We start from the raw sequence: 23,093 nt of genomic DNA on the forward strand, positions 1-23,093 counted from the left end.
GCTCTTCTTTTTATATTACTTGTTCACTTCTAGGGTGCTAAAAGCAGTTTAGTAGCAGGAAATACGGTCTCCGTGATTGCAATCGAGCAGCTGCACAAAAGATGCTACAAAAACCTAAATAAAATAAAACAAAAATATTCCACATGTTCCATAACACAGCTGTAATATTTGATTTTAATATAAGAAATTAAGTAGATGTAGTGGATACATCCCTGGATACATCCCTGGGTCCACATTCACAGAAATATGAGGACTGAATTTTCTATTGTTGAATCCTCGCTCACTGCCGGGTTACCTGGCATAGAGAAGGTGATAAACAAATGTTTACTGAACAAATGAATGAATGCATAAATACACATGCCTATCTGTTTCTTGAAGATGAAACTACAAAGTAGAGATGAGCACACCTGCTTGCCTGACAACTGACTAACGTGCATCCACAGCTTCTCAATTAGGAGACTTTGTGCTGAGCCTTCTGTCTCAGCATCATTGTTTATTGTGTTTCTTATTAAGAGGTTAAACCAGCAAAATAGTATCAACAGTAATTAGCCTTGGAAATAAGAGTAGGTCCAGGCACAATTTAGTACTTCCTAATAGCCCATGATGAAGACAGAAATCATCAAAACTAAGGAACCCATTAGGTTGAGAGTATAATTGTCAACAGAAACACAATCTCCTCATCTGCCTGGCATTAGTCAGGCAATGGGCTTCAGCTATACCCTTCATATATAAGGAATATAAGAATATATCCCAGTGCTTCAAAGCCTTGAATCTCCTACCCAACCTCTGTCACTTCAGCTTAGCACATGACCTTAACATTTACTTCACTAAGGTGAGAATTTCCTCACCTCCTAACTGTGCTGTGTGAATGCCCCTGAGTATGTTAGTCCTCTTTCCCTCTTCCCTTTTGTCCCAGGAGAAGATGAGCTCCCTCCTTCAGCTGAGCTGTGCTCTGGATCTCCTTGCCCTGGATCCCCTGGATCCCCTCCTTCCTTATGAAAAGCCAGAAGCTTTCACAGAGCCTCCTGGTCATTGCCATCCCAGCTCCTTGAGCTCTACTGGCTCATTCTTCAATGATGCCTAGGCTTCTCTCATCCTTAAAGTCTCTCTTCGACAATTTCCCTGACCTAGTTCTCTCCTCTCCTTCTCAAACTTTCCCAAAGAGAAGCTCACACAACAGATCTCCTCTTCCACTCCTTCCAATCACAAGTCACAGCATACTGGTTTCATACCCACCATCCACCAAAACTACAATGATAAGTACTGTCAAGGACTTCCTAACCAATAGGCCAATGGACCCACTGCTCAGCCTTTATCTTCCTTGACCTCATCCTCCACATACACCACCGTTGCCTTCCCTCCAGCAGTGCAGCATTCAAAATAAGGCACGTCACATAATCTCCCTGTCTCATTCTACTCTGAGCTCCCAGATAGAGTGCATCCCCTTTTATCTGGAACAAATTTCTGCTTATGCACTTTCAAATTATACTCTAATTCATTTGTTTATAGTTCAGCCTTCCTTTTCAGACCATGAGCTTCTTACAAGCAGAGAAAATGTCTGATTTATCTTTGTCTTACAAGTGCCCGGCCTAGTACATAGAAGGTGACCCACAAATCTTTAATAAAAAAAGAAAGCGGGAGGGAGAGAAGTCTGACAGATATCTAAATATATGCAGCAGAAGCATGTGAATTAATTAATTTATAATGTCTGCATATTTAATGCAAAGAAATCGAAGTATTACCTATATCAGAGATGACTCTGTGTTTTACACATCATGGAATTTCAGGGCATTGGGTTTCCTTAAGATTATCTTTAAGTGAAGAAAGAGAAGGACCAGAAGTTAAAGTTATTTGTCAAAATCCACACAACTAATTAGTGGAAAAACGATATCAGGAACCCACAACTCCAACTCCAGTGCTCTTTTTATTACACTGCATATTTACTTCCTTAAAATTAATTGATTAATGAGCTAATCACTAAATAGTTTTAAAAGTATTGGTTGAATGCTTACTAAGCGTCAGGATCGTTCCAAGTGCTCAGGAATAAAACAGCTATTGTCCCTGTCCTCACGGGGTAGACAGACAATATACCAACACAAGTAATAAAATGTCACATAATAACAGTTAAGAAGAAAAATAAAGCAATATAAAGGATAGCTAGTGACTACATATTTTTTAGATGAGCTGGTAATAAAAAGCGTCTTTGAGGAGATGATATTTAATGTAAAACTGAATTATGTTTTGAATGATTTAAGAAGCACGTCAGGGCTTCCCTGGTGGTGCAGTGGTTGAGAGTCCGCCTGCCGATGCAGAGGACACGGGTTCGTGCCCCGGTCCGGGAAGATCCCACATGCCGCAGAGCGGCTGGGTCCATGATCCATGGCCGCTGAGCCTGCGCGGCCAGAGCCTGTGCTCCGCAACGGGAGAGGCCACAACAGTGAGAGGCCCGCGTACCGCAAAAAAAAAAAAAAAAAAAGTTGTGGTGTAAGAAGCACGTCATGTAAAGATAGAGGGGAAAACAAAAATAAAGCCCCTGAAATGTGAATGATCTTGGTGGAATTGCAAGAAAGTCATGAAAGATAGAAGTAAAACAATGTCAAATGATTCTGGCAGTGGTCGGGTAGTGGAAGGTCTTGGAGACCACAATAAAGATTTAGATGTTACTTTGATATTACAGATTTGGGGTTAGAAATTAATGCGACCTGATTTCTGTTTGAAGATCAGTCTAGCTGTGGGAGGAATAGATTGTAAGGGGACCAGAGAAGAAGAATACAGATCAGCTAGGAGGCTATTGCAAGAGTCTGTGGGAAAGACTGGGGAACGGATCAGGATGCAGAGTGGAGCAGGCTGGAGAGCCGTCAGATGTGGATGCATTTTGAAGGCGGAGATGACTGACTACTCTTAGATTGGTTGGCTGGAGGATGTGGGAAAAGGGGGAATCAAGAGGATTTCTAGGGACTTATTCAGAGAAACCAAATCAATGGTGGTACTATTCTCTGAGATGAAGAAAATGGGGAAACAACAGGTGGGGTGGGCACGTAAGGAAGTCAGGACTTCTGTCTGGGACACGTACAGGTTGACGTGTTTTTTGGACATTTAATCAATAGGCCATTGCACTTCTCATATCTGTTGCTGGTGAGAGTGGTTCAGTTTTGTGGGTGTTTTGAAAACTTCACTCCATATTATTGACCCAGTGACAGGTGGTCAGAAGATAAAATGCTAGATTTCCAGAAGCACTCTCTCAAACATCCAGGAAAACAAGATGCATTCAAAGGCAAGCGTCAGATCAACATTTATGAATTAGTTTACGTCTCACATTATGTAACTGTAACCCCACAGTACAGAACACATCTTCACTGTGGCCTCCGCTGTCCCTTAAACTGTATTCACAGGGGGCATCTTCCTCTCACCCTGGATGGAGAAATGAGTGAATCCATGACTTTTCTTGTTACTCTTAGATAAGATTTCAGATCAGTTTTACTCAGAAAGGAGTCTTAATTGAGAACATAAAATGCCTAAATCCATGCTACAGTCAAAATTCTGAACTTACTTTTATTTATTATTTTTTTTGAGAGTTTTATTTTTTCTGGCAGAAATGTTTAGGACTTCAAGCTCGGGAGGCAGCATCTCAAGTAACCAAGGAGGCAAGGGGGGAGCCAGGATATATAGGAGTTTTCCAACGAAGGGCAGGCAGTCTGAATGTCAAAACTATTATTGTCAGTTAAAGAAAACCAGACACATCAAGTTAAGGAATTTAGAGCTTTTCTATGTATGGGAAGAGGCGAGAGTCTGGGCTCACTGAAATCATTCCTTTGATATGCACCTCAGCTATCTGGGGCCAGGATCCTGCGTTTTCCTACCCTGTGTCTCCTCAGGGCTCACCGTGGGGAGTGGCTGCAGTCTGATGGCTGCTAGATGGCAGGTATTCTTTTCCTTCCTGAATTAGCTCAGGGTTCACCAGTGATATGGCAGGCAATATTCCACTTTTCAGTTCCTCTTCTTGGTCTGGAATTCGACCAGTATTGGGGAGACAGTCCATGATCAATTTTTGTCCCATGGTGCTGGGAGGCTCGTCCCAGATTTAGCGAAAATTCTCGTTGCTATGCCACCCCAGGTGCTAATTTCTGAATTAGGTCCTGTTGATAATTAAACATTTTCTATTATGATCCAGGAGCTATTTTCCCTTGTTGTTTCTCCCCATACCTAGAATCATACTATTACAGTTATTTTATGAGTCATAAATGTGATCTATTTCCTCAAGATGTTTAACCATCATCCATTTTGTTGGTGGCCTGGTTACACATTAGGTACTGTAAGATACAACAATCTTATAAAATAAACAGGATAGGGCTTCCCTGGTGGTGCAGTGGTTGAGAGTCCGCCTGCCGATGCAGGGGACGCGGGCTCGTGCCCCGGTCCGGGAGGATCCCACATGCCGTGGAGCGGCTGGGCCCACTGGGCCTGCGCGTCCGGAGCCTGTGCTCCACAGCGGGAGAGGCCACAACAGTGAGAGTCCCGGGTATCGCAAAAAAATTTTTTAAAAAAATAAAATAAAATAAACAAGATATAAGTAATGCAGCTAGTAACATTGACAAAATCATAGTGTAGTAGGGAGACACAAATCATAAACAATTTGGAAACAAAGAACCAATTAAAACAATGATTAGTATAACTAGTTGTAATCCAGTTGTAATCCATTTGTAATAAGCCATCAAGTCCACAGGAGAGCGAGCTGAAGAAGCCAAATTCTGGGAGGATCAGGTAGAGAGAAAAAGATAAACGTTTCATCTTTCTTTACAAAGGTATACATTATCAACTCCTTTTAGGTCGTAGCATAAGAGGAAAGGTTTTTCTGGAAAACAAAGATTAAAGCTAGTGTATTTCCCCCAAATTCATAAAGTTATACATCATATTCATCAGTTCATTCAGTCCCATGTAATTAATTCCTATTGATCTGGATGAAGTCATGAGGTTTTTCATTAGAGTTTTGCCATGTGTTACCCACTGAACTTACTTTCAAATGCCCTCTCATTCCCCAGCTCAGCCCTGATTCTGGGTACTCTGTTGCTCAGCATCAAGGACCGAGCAGGGGAAGGAGGGGAGATGTAAGTAGATGGAGAGGCTCTCACTTGGCTGAGAGACTTCACACTCTAAGAGGCAGGAAGCTAAGGCTGTCTTTCTCAGGAAGGCAGTCTTCAAAAACTTCCTACACTTCCCTGGACCAAGGCAAATACTTCTCTAGGTCCCTTGTCCCTCCTTCCTCAGCCCTTGGGCATCCAGTAACCCACCTCTTTCTCTCTTTGGATTTTCTGCTGGGAGGGAGTCAAGCTCTGTCCAGAGTCCCTTTCAGCTTTCCAGGAATAGGTTGGGTATCTGTGCTCTGTGGACCCATTTCCTAGTTTTCTGATTGGCACCCAGAAGTCCATTTCTAGACTAGGGTTTAGATGAAAGTAACCCCATTATCCCGCTTCTAAAGAGAAAGAGGATGGGGACTCACAGCAGGGCCATACTTTCTAAAAAGAATTACCTTTACCAATCTCATAGCCACAATCCCTCGCCAGCACCCCCTCTTGCCTCTGACCTCATGTTATAACCCTCATTTAACTTAAAGGCAGAATTTTTGGATAATTTCTCTTTGAGATCATTTTCTTTGTAAATATGCATATAAAGCATGGGAAGTTAGCCTCACTCCCAGTTGAATATCTGATACCTAGCTGTACCGATGCTTTCAGGTACCTGTGTATGTGTGAGCTGCTGTAGGAGGGACATCTCCACAGGAAGTAAGGGAGTGGGTTACTGTCTGATCCTTCAGAGACTGCCTCCTAATCAGAACTATCTTCTCTCGTACCTCTTTTATGATCTGCTTCCCTTTCCCTGTTTTGCCCAGTAATTACCAATTTTCACCAAGTGATTTACAGTAGTTTAAAAAATTAGTCACAAATATATCCCTCAGTGTAAGCATTTGTTTAGAAAGGTGGTTTATAAAATAGCATCATTTCCATTTATCTCTATTGTTTTGTTTCAAGGTTCTCTCTCTGTCTGTTCCCTTTTGCTCACGTAATAGCTTGAATAATTGCGCCCTCTTCTGGTGACGCCCAAGTCCTGCAGAGTAGGAGATAGCTCTCCCACTTTTGAACCGTTTCCCATCTGTATTTTACTCCTAGAGGGTGTATGCGTCTACCTTCTTCATGGTGAGTCTAAACTTGAGTGATATGAATGTTCTCAATGACTTTTAAATCTCTATGCTTCAGGTTGTTTTATCACGTGAAACATTTTGTTTGAAATTAATGTTAAGATCCCATTTCAATTTCAAAGCCGTTAGACACATGCACAGTTTCCTTCTTGTTGCTGGCACCTAAGACATTAAAAGTAAGCCATCTCCATTTTCACTAACTGCTTTACCTTTTTTTAATTAAAATTTTTATTTTAGATAATTATAAATTAACATGCAGTTGTAAAAAATAATACAGAGAGATCCTGTGTATGCTTTACTTAGTTTCTGCTAACGGTAACATCTTACAAAACCATAGGATAATGTCACAACCAGATAGTTGAGATTGCTTGCAGTAAAGATACAGAAAATTCTCATCCCCACGAGGACCCCTCATTTTGCTCTTTTATGGCCACAACCTTTGCCCTCCTGCCCTCACTCACTGCCTGGAAGCCACTAACCTTTTCTACATTTCTATAATTTTGTCATTGCAAGAATGTGATTATATGAATGGAATCATACAGTATGTAATCTTTTGGATTTGGCTTTTTATCACTCAGCATAATGATCTGGAGAATCATCCAGATTGTTGTGTATACCAGTTTGTTTTCCTGCTGGGTAGTAGCCCATAGAATGACTGTTCCACCCTTTCTTTATCTATTTACCCAATGAAGGATGCCTGGTTTTTCCAGTTTGGGGCTACTGAAAATAAAGCTGCTACAAACATCAGTGCACAGATTTTTGTGTGACCAAAGTTTGACCAAAGTTTTTATTTCTCTTTGATAAATGCCCAGGAGTGTAGTCGCTGGGTTGAATGGTAGGTACCTGTTTCGCTTTTTAAAAAACTACCAAACTGTTTTCCGAAGCGGCTATACTACCCTATACTCCCACAAGCAGTGTCTGTAGCCATGCTGCATACTTGCCAGCATACCTGCCAGCATTGTCACTATTCTTTATTTTAGCCGTTCTGATAGGTGGGTATTAATAACACATTGTGGTTTCAATTTGCAGTTAATTGATGGCTATAGGTGTCAAACATCTTTCCGTATGATTATTTGCCATTATCCCCTTCAAAATGGTCTCTTCATGTCTTCGGCCCATTTCCTAATTGGGTTGTTTGTTTTTAACTATTGAGTTTTGAGAGTTGTTTATATATTCTAGATACTGGTCCTTTGTCAAATATGTGGTTTGCAAATATTTTCTCTCAGTCTATAGCTTGCCTTTAAGTTTTTTAACGGGGTCTTTACAGAGAAGAAGTTTTAAATTTTGATAAGGTCAAATTTATCAATTTTACCTTTGATGGATCATGCTTTTGGTGTCAAGCCTAAGAACTCTTTGCCTAGCCCTAAATAATTCCTCTTGTTTTTCTTTTTCTCTAAAAGTTTTATGTTGTACATTTAAGTCTGATCCATTTTAAGTTTTGTATAAGATCTTAGGTTGAGGTTCATTTTTTGCCTCTGAATGTTGAATTGCTCCAGCATCACTTGTTGAAAAGTCTATCCTTCCCTCATTGAATTTTTCACCTTTGTCAAAAATCAGTTGGGCAGGATACAATCAACAAAGTGAAAAGGCAACCCAGGGAATGGAAAAAAAATACTTGCAAATCATATCTGATAATAGGCTAATAATATCCAAAATATATAAAGAACTCCTACAACTCAATAGCAACAACAACAAAAAAAGCGTCTGATTAAAAAATGGGCAAAGGACTTGAGTAAACATTTCTCCAAAGAAGATATACAAATGACCAAGAAGCACATGAAAAGAGGCTTAACATCACTAGTTATTAGGGAGATGCAAAGCAAAACCACAATGAGATGCTACTTCATATTCATTAGTATGGATATTAATTTTTTTTTTAATTTTAAATGTTGACGATTATGTGAAGAATTTGGAAGGCTTGTGCACTGTTGGCACAAGGTGAGAATGTAAAATTGTGCAGCTACTATGGAAAACAATATGGAAGTTCCTCAAAAATTTAAAAATACAATTACCATATGATCCAGAAATTCCACTTCTGGATGTACACTCAAAAAGGTTGAAAGCAGGAACTAAAACAGATATATGTGCACCCTAATCACAACACCAAAAGGTAGAAACAACCCAAATGCCCCTAAACAAAGAGCATTTATCTCAGATCTTTGAGGATTTCCACCAATATCTTTTCTCCCAGTTGTTTTTATTTCCACCTGTTATACCTTTTCTAGACTTCCAAGCAAATTCAGTCCCCATCTCTGCTAATGAGTAACCTTAAAAAGAAAAACATTTCTGCAAACAATTAGCAAATAATTTTCTGAAATCTATTAGTAGTTAAGAAAAAATAGAGAAGAACGTATATCTTAATTTAATTTATTTTTTTCTTGCAGTTTTATTGAGACATAATTGACATACAGCACTGTATAAGTTTAAGGGATAAAGCATAATGATTGACTTATGTACATCATGAAATGATTACCACAATAAGTTAAGTGAATATCCATCATCTCATATAGATACAAAAATTTAAAAAAGGAAAAGTTCTTTTCTGTGTGGTGAAACTTTTAGGATTTACTCTCTTAACAAATGTCATATACAACATAAAGCAATGTTAATTATATTAATCATGTTATATATTATATCCTTAGTACTTATTTATTTTATAACTGAAAGTTTGCACCCTTTGACCACCTTCCATTAGTTCTCCTTCCCCCTGGCCCATGTCTCTGGTAACCACAAATCTAATCACTTTTTCTATGAGTGTGTTTGTTTGTTTGTCTTCGAAGTATAATTGACCTATAACACTATATTAATTCCTGGTGCACAATAGCACGAGGAATTAATTTAGCACTTCTATACATTACAAAATGATTTAGCACTTCTATACATTACAAATGATTTAGCACTTCTATACATTACAAAATGATCACCACTATACTTCTAGTTACCATCTGTCACCATACAAAAATATTAGCTTATTATTGAATATATTTTCCAAGCTGTACATTTTATGCCTGTGACTAATTTATTTTGGTTTTCTTTTTAACGTTTATTTATTTTTTTTCTTATTAGTCATCCATTTTATACACATCAGTGTATACCATGTCAATCCCAATCTCCCAATTCATCCCACCACCCCTGCCCCACCACCCGGCTGCTTTCCCCCCTTGGTGTCCATACGTTTGTTCTCTACATCTGTGTCTCAACTTCTGCCCTGCAAACCAGTCCATCTGTACCATTATCTAGGTTCCACATATATGCGTTAATATACGATATCTGTTTTTCTATTTCTGACTTACTTCACTCTGTATGACAGTCTCTAGATCCATCCATGTCTCAACAAATGACCCAATTTTGTTCCCTTTTATAGCTGAGTAATATTCAATTGTATATATGTGCCACATCTTCTTTATCCATTCGTCTGTCGATGGGCATTTAGGTTGCTTCCATGACCTGGCTATTGTAAATACTGCTGCAATGAACATTGGGATGAGTGTCTTTTTGAATTATGGTTTTCTCTGGGTATATTCCCAGTAGTGGATTTCTGGATCATATGGTAGTTCTATTTTTAGTTCTTTAAGGAACCTCCATACTGTTCTCCAGAGTGGCTGTATCATTTTACATTCCCACCAACAGTGCAAGAGGGTTCCCATTTCTCCACACCTTCTCCAGAATTTGTACTTTGTAGATTTTCTGGGGATGCCCATTCTAACTGGTATGAGGTGATACCTCATTGTAGTTTTGATTTGCATTTCCCTAATAATTAGTGATGTTGAGCAACTTTTCATGTGCTTCTTGGCCATCTGTTTGTCTTCATTGGAGAAATGTCTATTTAGGTCTTCTGCCCATTTTTGGATTGGGTTGTTTGGTTTTTTACTATAGAGCTCCATGAGCTGTTTATATATTTTGGAGATGAATCCTTTGTCCGCTGATTCATTTGTAAATATTTTCTCCCATTCTAAGGGTTGTCTCTTAGTCTTGTTTATGGTTTCTTTGCTGTGCAAATGCTTTTAAGTTTCATTAGGTCCCATTTGTTTATTTTTGTTTTTATTTCATTACTCTAGGAGGTGGATCAAAAAAGATCTTGCTGTGATTTATGTCAAACAGTGTTCTTCCTATGTTTTCCTCTAAGAGTTTGATAGTGCCCAGTCTTACATTTAGGTCTCTAATACATTTTGAGTTTATTTTTGTGTATGGTCTTAGGGAGTGTCTTAATTTCATTCTTTTACATGTACCTGCCCAGTTTTACCAGCACCACTTATTGAGGAGACTGTCTTTTCTCCATTGTATATCCTTGCCTCCTTTGTCATAGATTAGTTGACCGTAGGTGCATGGGATTATCTCTGGGCTTTTTAACCTGTTCCATTGATCTATATTTCTGTTATTGTGCCAGTACCATATTGTCTTGATTACTGTAGATTTGTAGTATAGTCTGAAGTCAGGGAGCCTGATTCCTCCAGCTCCATTTTTTTCCCTCAAGACCACTTTGGCTATTCGGGGTCTTCTCTGTCTCCATACAAATTTTAAGATTTTTTGTTCTAGTTCTGTGAAAAATGCCATTGGTAATTTGATAGGGATTGCATTGAATCTGTAGATCGCTTTGGGTCATAGAGTCATTTTCACAATGGTGATTCTTCCATTCCAAGAACATGGTATATCTCTCCATCTGTTGGTATCATCTTTAATTTCTTTCATCAGTGTCTTATAGTTTTCTGCATACAGGTCTTTTGTCTCCTTAGGTAGGTTTATTCCTAGGTATTTTATTCTTTTTGTTGCAGTGGTAAATGGAAGTGTTTCCTTAATTTCTCTTTCAGATTTTTCATCATCAGTGTATAGGAATGCAAGAGATTTCTGTGAATTAATTTTGTATCCTGCAACTTTACCAAATTCATTGATTAGTTCTAGTAGTTTTCTGGTGGTATCTTTATGATTCTCTATGTATAGTATCATGTCATCTGCCAACAGTGATAGTTTTACTTCTTCTTTTCCAATTTGGATTCCTTTTATTTCTTTTTATTCTCTGATTGCTGTGGCTAGGGCTTCCAAAACTATGTTGAATAATAGTGGTGAGACTGGATATCCTTGTCTTGTTCCTGAACTTAGAGGAAATGCTTTCAGTTTTTCACCATTGAGAATGATGTTTGCTGTGGGTTTGTCGTATATGGCCTTTATTATGTTGAAGTAGGTTCCCTCTATGCCCACTTTCTGGCAGGTTTTTTTCATAAATGGGTGTTGAATTTTGTCAAAAGCTTTTTTTGCATCTATTGAGATGATCATGTGGTTTTTATTCTTCAATTTGTTAATATGGTGTATCACATTGATTTGTGTATATTGAAGAATCCTTGCATCCCTGGGATAAATTCCACTGGATCATGGTGTATGATCCTTTTAATGTGTTGTTGGATTCTGTTGGCTAGTATTTTGCTGATGATTTTTGCATCTATATTCATCAGTGATATTCGTCTGTAATTTTCTTTTTTTGTAGTATCTTTCTCTGGTTTTGGTATCAGGGTGATGGTGGCCTCATAGAATGAGTTTGGGTGTTTTCCTTCCTCGGCAATTTTTCAGAAGAGTTTGAGAAGGATGGGTGTTAGCTCTTCTCTAAATGTTTGATAGAATTCACCTCTGAAGCCATCTGCTCCTGGACGTTTGTTTGTTGGAAGATTTTTAATCACAGTTTCAATTTCATTACTTGTGATTGCTCTGTTCATATTTTCTATTACTCCCTTGTTCAGTCCTGGAAGGTTATACCTTTCTAAGAATTTTTCCATTTCTTCCAGGTTGTCCATTTTATTGGTATAGAATTGCTTGTAGTAGTCTCTTAGGATGCTTTTTATTTCTGCAGTGTCTGTTGTAACTTCTCCTTTTTCATTTCTAATTTTATTGATTTGAGTCCTCTCCCTCTTTTTCTTGATGAGTCTGGCTAATGGTTTATCAATTTTGTTTATCTTCTCAAAGAACCATCTTTTAGTTTTATTCATTTTTGTTATTGTTTTCTTTGTTTCTATTTCATTTATTTCTACTCTGATCTTTATGATTTCTTTCTTTCTGCTAACGATAGGTTTTGTTTGTTCTTCTTTCTCTAGTTCCTTTAGGTGTAAGGTTAGATGGTTTATTTGAGATTTTTCTTGTTTCTTGAGGTAGGCTTGTATAGCTATAAACTTCCCTCTTAGAACTGCTTTTCTGCATCCCATAGGCTTTGGATCATCGCGTTTTCATTGTCATTTGTCTCTAGGTATTTTTTTGATTTCCTCTTTGATATCTTCAGTGATCTCTTGGTTATTTAGTAACGTATTGTTTAGCTTCCATGTGTTTGTGTTTTTTGCGTTTTTTTCCCCCATAATTCATTTCTAATCTCATAACGTTGAGGTCAGAGAAGATGCTTGTTTCAATTTTCCTAAATTTGCTGAGGCTTGATTTGTGACCCAAGATGTGACCTATCCCGGAGAATGTTCCATGTGCCCTTGAGAAGAAAGAGTAATCTACTGTTTTTGGATACCGTGTCCTATAAATATCAATTAAGTCTCTCTGGTCTATTGTGTCATTTAAAGCTTGTGTTTCCTTATGAATTTTCTGTTTGGATATTCTGCCCATTGGTGTAAGTGAGGTGTTAAAATCCCCCACTATTATTGTGTTACTGTCGATTTCCTCTTTTAGAGCTGTTAGCAGTTGCCTTATGTATTGAGGTGCTCCTATATTCGGTGTATATATGTTTATAATTGTTATATCTTCTTCTTGGATTGATCCCTTGATCATTACGTAGTGTCCTTCCTTGTCTCTTGTCACAGTCTTTATTTGAAAGTCTATTTTATCTGATATGAGTCTTGCTACTCCAGCTTTCTTTTGATTTCCATTTGCATGGAATATCTCTTTCCATCTCCTCATTTTCAGTCTGTATGTGTCCCTAGGTCTGAAGTGGGTCTCTTGTAGAAAGCATATATATGGGTGTTTGTTTTTTTTTTTTTTGTATCCATTCAGCAAGCCTGTGTCTTTTGGTTGGAGCCCTTAATCCATTCACGTTTAAGGTAATTATTGATATGTATGTTCCTATGGCCATTTTCTTAATTGTTTTTGGTTTGTTTTTGTAGGTCCTTTTCTTCTTTTGTGTTTCCCACTTAGAGAAGTTCCTTTAGCATTTGTTGTAGAGCCGGTTTGGTGGTGCTGAATTCTCTTAGCTTTTGCTTGTCTGTAAAGCTTCTGATTTCTCCATCGAATCTGAATGAGATCCTTCCTGGGTAGAATGATCTTGGTTGTAGTTTCTTCCCTTTCATCCCTTTAAGTATATCATGCCACTGTTGAGAAATCAGCTGTTAACGTTATGGGAGTTCCCTTGTATGTTATTTGTCATTTTTCCCTTGCTGCTTCCAATAAAGTTTCTTTATCTTTAATTTTTGCCAATTTGATTACTATGTGTCTCAGTGTGTTTCTCCTTGGATTTATCCTGTATGGGACTCTCTGCACTTCCTGGACTTGGGTGGCTATTTCCTTTCCCACATTAAGGAAGTTTTTGACTATAATTTCTTCACATATTTTCTTGGGTCCTTTCTCTCTCTCTTCTCCTTCTGGGACCCCTATAATATGAATGTTGTTGCATTTAATGTTGTCCCAGAAGTCTCTTAGGCTGTCTTCATTTCTTTTCATTCTTTCTTCTTTATTCTGTTCTGCAGCAGTGAATTCCACCATTCTGTCTTCCAGGTCACTTATCCGTTTTTCTGCCTCAGTTATTCTGCTATTGATTCCTTCTAGTATATTTTTCATTTCAGTTATTGTATTGTTCATCTCTGTCTGTTTGTTCTTTAATTCTTCTAGGTCTTTGTTAAACATTTCTTGCATCTTCTCGATCTTTGTCTCCATTCTTTTTCCGAGGTCCTGGATCATCTTTACTATCATTATTCTGAATTCTTTTTCTGGAAGGTTGCCTATCTCCACTTCATTTAGTTGTTTTTCTGGGGTTTTATCTTGTTCCTTCATCTGGTACATAGCCCTCTGCCTCTTCATCTTGTCTATCTTTCTGTGAATGTGGTTTTTGTTCCACAGGCTGCAGGATTGTAGTTCTTCTTGCTTCTGCTGTCTGCCCTCTGTTGGATGAGGCTATCTAAGAGGATTGTGGAGGTTTCCTGATGGGAGGGACTGGTGGTGGTGGGTAGAGCTGGCTGTTGCTCTAGTGGGCAGAGCTCATTAAAATTTTATTATGCTTTTCTGCTGGTGGGTGTGGCTGGGTTCCCTCCCTGTTGGATGTTTGGCCTGAGGTGACTCAACACTGCAGCCTACCCAGGCTCTTTTGTGGGGCTAATGGCAGATTCTGGGAGGGCTCATGCCAAGGAGTACTTCCCAGAACTTCTGCTGCCAGTGTCCTTGTGCCTTGGTGAGCCACAGATGCCTCCCGCCTCTGCAGGAGACCCTCCAACACTAGCAGGTAGGCCTGGTTCAGTCTCCCCTTGGGTCACTGCTCCTTCCCCTGGGTCCCGATGCACAAACTACTTTGTGTGTCCCCTCCAAGAGTGGAGTCTCTGTTTCCCCCAGTCCTGCTGAAGTCCTGCAATCAAATCAAGCTAGCCTTCAAAGTCTGATTCTCTAGGAATTCCTCCTCCCATTACCAGACCCCTAGGTTGGGAAGCCTGACGTGTGGTTCAGAACCTTCACTCCAGTGGGTGGACCTCTGTGGTATAAGTGTTCGCCAGTTTGTGAGTTACCCACCCAGCAGTTATGGGATTTGATTTTATTGTGATAGCACCCCTCCTACCATCTCATTTCAACTTCTTCTTTGTCTTTGCAGGTGGAGTATCTTTTTTGGTGAGTTGCAGTGTATTCCTTTCGATGATTGTTCAGCAGTTAGCTGTGATTCTGGTGTTCTCAAAAGAGGGAGTGAGAGCATATCCTTCTACTCCGCCATCTTGAACCAATCTATTTTGTAACTGGAATTTTGTACTTCTTAATCTCCCTCACCTGTCCTTTCATGTGTTTTGCTCTTTAGATTCCACATACAAGTGAAATCATATGATATTTGTCTTTCTCTGTCTGACTTATTTCACTTAGCATAATAACCTCTAAGTCCATCTATGTTGTCAAAATGGCAAGATCTCATTCATTTTTGTGGCTGATTAATATTCCATGATATGTACATACCACAACTTCTTTATCCATTCATCTGTTGATGGGCACTTCATTTGCTACCCATATCTTAGTAGTTGTAAATAATGCTGCAGTGAACATAGGGGTGCATGCATCTTTTCAAATTACTGTTTTCATTTTCTTCAGATAAATACCCAGGATTGGAGTTGCTGGGTCAAATAGTAGTTCTATTTTTAATTTTTTGAGGAAATTTCATACTGTTTTCCATAGTGGCTGTACCAATTTACAGTCCTACCAATAGTGCATAGGAGTTCCCTTTTCTCCACACCCTTGCCAGCACTAGTTATTTGTTGTCTTTTTGACATTCTGAAAGACATGAGGTGATATCTCATTGTGGTTGTGATTTGCATTTCCCTGATGATTAGTGATGTTGAGCATCTCTTCTTGTGCCAGTTGGCCATCTGTATGTCTTCTTTGGAAAAATGTCTTTTCGTGTCCTCTGACCATTTTTTAATCAGGTTGTTTGGTTTTTTGATGTTAAGGTGTATGAGCTCTTTGTATGTTTTGGATAAGAACCCCTCATCAGATATGTCATTTGCAAATATCTTCTCCCATTCAGTAGGTGACCTTTTGTTTTGATGATAGTCTCCTTTGCTGTGCAAAAGCTTTTTAGTTTGATATAGTTCCTTTTGTTTATTTGTGCTTTTGTTTCCCTTGCCTGAGGAGACATATCCAAGAACATATAGTTAAGAACGATGTCAAAGGACATACTTCCTATGTTTTCTTCTAGGAATGTTATAGTTTCAGATGTTACATTTAAGTCTTTAATCCATTTTGACTTTATCTTTGTAGATGGTGTGAGAAATCGTAGTCCAGTTTGATTCTTTTGCATGTAGCTGTCCAGTTTTTTTATTTATTTTTTTTTAAGTAAGGAAACTTTAAACCAATTTTTCTGGCATGTGTTATTTGGATAAGGATGGAGATGAACTCGGAAGTTGGAAATGAGTGCTCTTTCTACAGTAGACTCTGAGCCTACCAAGGAACAACCAGAGCTAAGAAGTTCTCTAGCAGACACTTCCTAAGATGGACAAAAATCCACACCATTTAAAAACATGTTTAACTAAATTATTTATCATTACAGTGTTTCAGGCCTATTCTTATAACAGACTACACACCAAAACTTTTAGGGAGTAGGGAGGTTCCTGGCAACAGGGAGGCCCAGGATTCAGGCAGCAATCCTGGCAGCAGGGGCAGCCTCTTAAAACAGATTCTCCTAAAGAAAGGGACTTTCACAGGAGAGACGTGAGATTTCATATTCAACAAAACCACTCTGCCTCTGTCTCTACTTTTGCTAACCATGATCTAAAAATACCAAGTGAACATCAACAAACCCACACACCTCATCCATCTCTGTCCTCAGAGGAATGCCCGCAAACCTGCAGTCCCTTCAGGGAAAAGTCTGGCCAGGGAGGTCAGAGCTCCAGGGAGCCAAGAGGACAGGAAGGAGGCTTGGAAGTCAGCCCAGACAAAGATTTTCTACAAAGATTTCATCAACAATTTAAAAAATGCCTTTTTAAGTGGAAATCTGCAAATGTTATTGAAATATGAGTATTTTAAAAGGAATCTCTATAGCATCTCTTCATCAAAAATAGAAGAAAATTTGTGGGCAATTTCAGAGACAGTTTACATCCAGAGCTCTCACTTTACTAGGTGGAACAATGGCTTTTTAAGTTACTGACTTACATGTAATGAGAAACAGGAGAAAAAGCTTCACTGCACACGAAGGATTTAGGAGCTCCAAAGACCCACAGTGGACAAATCTCTAGTCATCCATCCTTTCAGTGTTTTTCAGTATTAAATGCTTACCACATGCAATGCACTCTTTCAGTAACTACAGTCTTCTTTCCTGCTCTAGAACAGAGGACTGACTTACATATAAACAATTTGCGATAATAAGCATTTGTATCCAATGTAATCGAAGAGCAGAAGGCATAATTAATTCTGCAGGGAATGGACTTTGAGAGGATTGTCAAGTAAAGCTTTCTTTTAAACATTGGTTTCTTTTGCAGAAAACTTCAGGGGGCTCTTTAATTCCTTCCTGAATTTTCCTCATCTTTCATTCCCAGCTTATATTCTGTTAATTCCCATCTACTAGGCCTTGTTACCTCCCCTATCAAAGAGACTAACACCAATAATGTCCTCAATTTATCATGGCTCAGTTGATCCAACCATACCCTTTCTCCCAGGACTACACCTCTGGTTCGTGCAAATGTGGATCTTAATCATTACTCCTATATTGTTCTTAAAGATGTATCCTGAGTGTCAGGAATGCAGATAGCTGCAAAGTACTCCACACTGCTAGAGTCGTTGTCTCTTTTAAGACATAAATAAAGGAAGCAGAATACCTATTTCATATACGGTGGAAAACCTAGGGTCTCCAAAGATTCAAAGGAGAAAGGAACTTAACTTTTTCCCAGCCACATTTTGTGCCCATCTGCCACTGAATTCTCGGCCTCCCTCTGCCTCTCATGTCCTGTTCACACGGCCCTTTCCCTCACCAGTTTACTCACAAGCAAACATTTCCCTGCTTCTTGAAGTTCTCCAAGTGCCACTGAAAGTGTGAGTATAGAAGAAATCTACATCTCCGTGTAGCTGATTTTAGCAATCAGCCTAAAATCCACATTAGCCTCATTTGTTCTCAAAAACCTCTTCTGCATTCCTGCCACTAGGAACAATTCCTCCCTTTCTTCCTCCTCTGTGCCTCACCATTTCCTGGGAAAGAACTAAGTTGCAGGGAACCTGAAGCCTTCCCTACTTCAAGAACCCTTTTTAGGACAAGCATTACAAAATTATGAATACAAAATTAGGTACAAGGCCTTAGAAAGTGCTCACACAAATGAACCGAAGCGTCATTATCCCCTGCCTATTTCCGCATTGCTCTGACACTGTTTTTCTTCATCGTAGCTGCCAGCCCCCAACACTTCAATTCATGCTGTTTTTCTTATGAAGGTCCAAGAGAGATCGATTTCCATAACCTGAAAATGTTAGGATGTATTTTGCTAAATGACATATTTTTTCTCCAAATATTTCAAAACCTACAGCTTTTAAGTGAACATGCTACACACCATTGTACTTAGCTAGCACATGAACCCGAAGTGCTAGATTCCCTCCTCCTCTGTCTACCTAGAAATCACCCTTCCCCTCCACATGTGCCCACCACCAAGACATATAATTTTAGATTTTACCTAGAATGCAACTCCCCTAGGTTGAAGGAGCTGGAATGTATTGCTAGGTGACATTTGACAGTTCCTGCTCATGGATGTGAGTAAACTGAGTGACAGTTGATGTGTGCTCCAGTCTTTGTTTGAATTGAAAGGAACATTTAAGGAAAAGAGGCTCAATCTTCTTTTGTGAAATATGAAACAGAACATCAGGTTGGGGTGAGACATCATGACCTAATCAGTCAATTCTGAAACTGTTTTCCAATAGCCTGTATTTCAGGGCAGAAGCTGAGCTTCAGTGATGGGTAGTGGAGGGAGCTATCTGTGAGGCTACACAGTAAGGAGACTCCAAGGGAAATCTGTGCACAAAGGCAGGTAAATTGACCCCAGCAAGGCCACACCTCATCAAATCTCATGAAGAGGGTTCCCTATCTGGTCTTAGTTTTTGTGGGTTTTTTTGTGGCCACTCCACACAGCATGTGGGATCTTAGTTCCCCAACCAGGGATCGAACCCATGCCCCATGCATTGGAAGCGTGGAGTCTTAACCACTGGACCACCAGGGAAGTCCCCTGATCTGTATCTTATTGCTGATGATAATAAGAGCAATAACAAAAATCGCTGTCAGTTATTAAGAACTTATTTCCAGCAGAAACTAAGTGCTTCGGATAATACAAGTACAGTTGACACTTGAACAACATTGATTTGGGTCCACATACACAGATTTTTTTATTCAATAATAAATACAACAGTACTGCATGACCCGGGTTTGTTGAATACACGCATAGGTAACCGCAAATTCAAAAGGCTGACTGTAAAGTTATACATGGAGTTTCAACTGTATGGGGGTCAATGCCCCTAACCTCCACGTTGTTCAAAGGTCATCTGTAATTCTCATATCAGTTCTGAAAGGGAGGTGTTACTATCCTCCATTCTATAGCAAGGAGACAGAGATTTGGGAGAGTTAAATTAATCTTTCAAAGTCATATATTTGGTAAGTAAAGGATGCAAAATTCAAACCCCAAGTCTGTTTCACTTGCAACCTACATAATACTTTAGTTGAAAACAAATATGGAATTGCCATGTAGTAGGTCAAAATAGTCAGATATTGGCAATTTCATACGGTTCAATAATAATCAGCTTCAAGCTCTATTAAGAATCTGAGAATCAATGCTCAAGTCAAATGAAGAGTTTCATGGTTTCCACAATCTATATACATCGTGGCCATGGGGAGCAGCAAAGACCCAGGATAGCCAAGAGGACGCCACCTGAAATAATGCAACAGGCGGTGTAACTTGCAGAGTTGGAATCAACTTCTTGAGTCATTTAGAGCGGAGGTCAGCAAACTTTTCCTGTGAAGAGCCAGGTAGGCAATACTTTTTACTTAGCCCTGCAGCTACAGTGTGAAAGTAGCCATAAGCAGATGGATGTGGCTGTGTTCCAACTGCACTTTCTTTACCCAAGGAAGCTGCATTGTTTGCCAACCTCCAAACTAGAAGAATGATTTTCTTAAAGCGAAAATCAGTTTTTTTTTAAGAGATTACAATAAGACAACCATCACTTGATCTAACAGAGAAATTCCAATGGATGCTGAGGGCTTAAGTAGATGAGGAGACAAAATTGCATAGTGGCTAAGAGTCTCGGCTCTGTGGTCAGACTCCGAAACTTCGAATTTCCGCTCAGACCCTTGTTAGCCATGTGACTTTGGGTGAGAACTTCATCTAAGCCTTCATCTTCTCTTCTGTACTATGGAATAGTAACAGTATCTACGTCATAGGGTCGTAAGAAATACATTTTAAAAATCTGTCATATCTTAGTGCAGTGCCTGGCTTACCATAAGCACTCAATAAATGTTAGTTGAGTGTTCAGTGGTACTTTCCCAGGTGTCTTGGAATTTTTTTGGCTAAATTCTCACAGCTAAGAACATGAGTGATGAGTTGCTGTACTCTCTGAAGAGACCTGCTTTTTACAACTTCCATGCAGTTTATTCAATGAGAACAAACCCAGTACTGAGACCGTAACTCCATCTTGACGCTATTAGAGCAAATTTGGCCTTCAAAAGGAGGGCTGCCAGGAATGGAATTCATAGCTGTAAAGGAGGGGTAGAAGAGGGGGGTCCTCTTCCCTTTGCCTAAACCATGTGAGGGAAGGCTTCTGGAGCTGCTGGAAGAGGAGGAGATGGGCATCTCACTCTCTGTTCACCAAAACGCAGAAATGCAAGTCCAAGTGCTTCCCTGAGAGAGGAGAAAAGCATGCTGAGAGAGTTAATGGGGGAAAATGACATAGATTCCCTTGCATTTAGCGATTACACGAACATAGAGATTGATGCCTGGTTTCCACATGGAGAATGTTAAATAGCAGAAGAAATGCTCGTGTATTAGAGGAAAGGAGGGCAAAAAGAGAGGGGTCAGCCGTTGGACAGAGCGCAGTCCCACCTTCAGTGATGCAGGATGCATGAATATCCCATGGGTCAAATTATGGGCCAGAAAATAGTCAAGCATGAGCTGCTGTGCGTGTGCCCCACTCAGAAGCGCCAGTACTGGAATGGGGTCAGGGGGTAAACCTGAGGAGTCACAGTAGTCATCTGGGTGTGCACTGCCTACATCAGGGAGTGACAGAAAACACCAGCAATACTGTCACTACAGCTCCAGGCAGGTATGATTCTGCATCTCTTTTTAAAATTCTTTCTTCCTCTACCTTAACCCAAAGAAGACAGAAACAGGAAAGTGTACAGGAAATAAAGCGTGAAAAAAAGAGACCATGTCCCCCTTGCCCACAGATATCCCCAAACCAAAGGTCAGTACTCAATTACTGGGGAGGGAGAAGGTTTTTAATTAGATGTGAGATTGAAATTTTGATTGTTCTGCATTTTTAAGGCCTCGAAGACAGAGTCACCAAAAAAGGCCATTTTTTAAGAGCTGAAGTCAACTGAAAATATGTGGGATCTGTCAAAAATGTCATCTAAAGTATGGAAGGGAGATCAGAAACAGAATGTTTGAAGAAAGTAGTCAGAGCAAACTAAAACCACTTTCTGTCTGTGAGCCCACTGACTTCAGCACACTTAATAAACTGGTTGCATTTGCTGTTGTTATTAAGACTGGTCACGAGCATGTACATGAAAGCAGAGAATAAAATGTTTAGAAACAGCATAGGGGTGTTTTAACCAAGGTGTGTCCAGGGTGTGGGGTAGATATGGGGTAAAGGGGAGGGATGTAAGCTTGTGCAAGGGAAATATTTACTCACTGATGAGTTAAGCAGACCGTGGACATGCAGGGGCACATGAAAAATGTCAGTCACACCAGTGGAGACCCTTTCCCCCGCTGTCTTAAGGCAAAAGCTATATTATCTAAAGGGGTGGATGCTGGGCAGACCACAGGTGTTTGTCACTAGGAGCAAGCTCTTTGGTTGTGATTTTTCATACATGGAATTAACCCAGAGAAAATAGACAAGAGGCTTCTGAAATGTTTAAGGAACTTTGGTGACAGAGGACCCCAGGCCTGGTGGGCAAGCTTTGTTTGTCAGTGTTTCCCACATAAAGTTAGATCAGGGTCCCTAAATCTGTACCACTGGGAGGGGCTAAAAATGGTGTAGAGTCTCCAAGAAAGGTATCTTTCCTATGTTCATGGAGGACAGTGAATAATGAGAATCCTCACTGGGGCGGAACGGGAGGCTGCCAGTTTGGCTAACTAAGAAGTGGAGTCCCAGGACTTCCCCGGCGGTCCAGTGGTTAAGACTCCACGCTTCCGCCGCAGGGGGCTCCGGTTCAATCCCTGGTTGGGGAACTAAGATCCCACATGAGGCGCGGCCAAACAAATAATAATAAAAATAAATAAATAAAAACCTGCTGAGAGCCTTCCTAACAACTTTAAACGTAGAAAAACAGAAGAAAAAGAAGGAGAAGTGGAGTCCCTTCCAGCTCAGACAGTGGGTGCAATTGTTCACCAGTAGGATTAGGTATTTCCTGTAGGTCAGAGACGGCTCTTTATTTGCTGTCTCCATCCTTGAATACTGTGTATGTTGAAGACAGATAATGTATCTTTTGGTTTATGGGTCTCTAGAGCATGAGGTACATTTAGACTTGATGGAGAGGCCAGTACGTCACACGGGGTTCCCGAACTTGGGGCTGGATTTGGTTACTATATGAGACAGTGGTGTGGTCTCCACTGGGAAAGGAGGAATGTGTTGGATGATGAGGAAGAGAGGCCTCTGAAGATGTTGAGTAACCAAGGAATGGGTAGAGGCAAATATTTTGGATTATCTACCTACAGGCTATTCACCATGCACTTCCCCTCGGGTCCCTCTATCACTAAGGTTGAAAAGCAAACTATCCACCTTCCCAGAAGCGCTTGCATCTTGGGGTGACCTAGCGACCCAGCGCTGGTCAGTGAGGCATAAGTGGAAGCTACTCATGAGACTTGTAGAAAATGTGATTGCTTTTTAAGGAGTGGACTTGGCTGCCATTCTCTTTAGCCCTTCCTCCTTTTTGGCTGACCCCTTCTTTTTTCTTCTTGTCTAGACCACGTGTGGAATACTTGGAGGCACAGCAGCCATTTTACAACAGCAAAGATGGAATTTAAAAATGGTTCAATAGGGCTTCCCTGGTGGCGCAGTGGTT

The sequence above is a fragment of the Delphinapterus leucas genome, chromosome 5 (assembly GCF_059928025.1).
Source record: "Delphinapterus leucas isolate spDelLeu-1000000601 "Yukka" chromosome 5, BTC_Dleu_Yukka2, whole genome shotgun sequence".
In the NCBI taxonomy this organism is placed as follows: domain Eukaryota; kingdom Metazoa; phylum Chordata; class Mammalia; order Artiodactyla; family Monodontidae; genus Delphinapterus; species Delphinapterus leucas.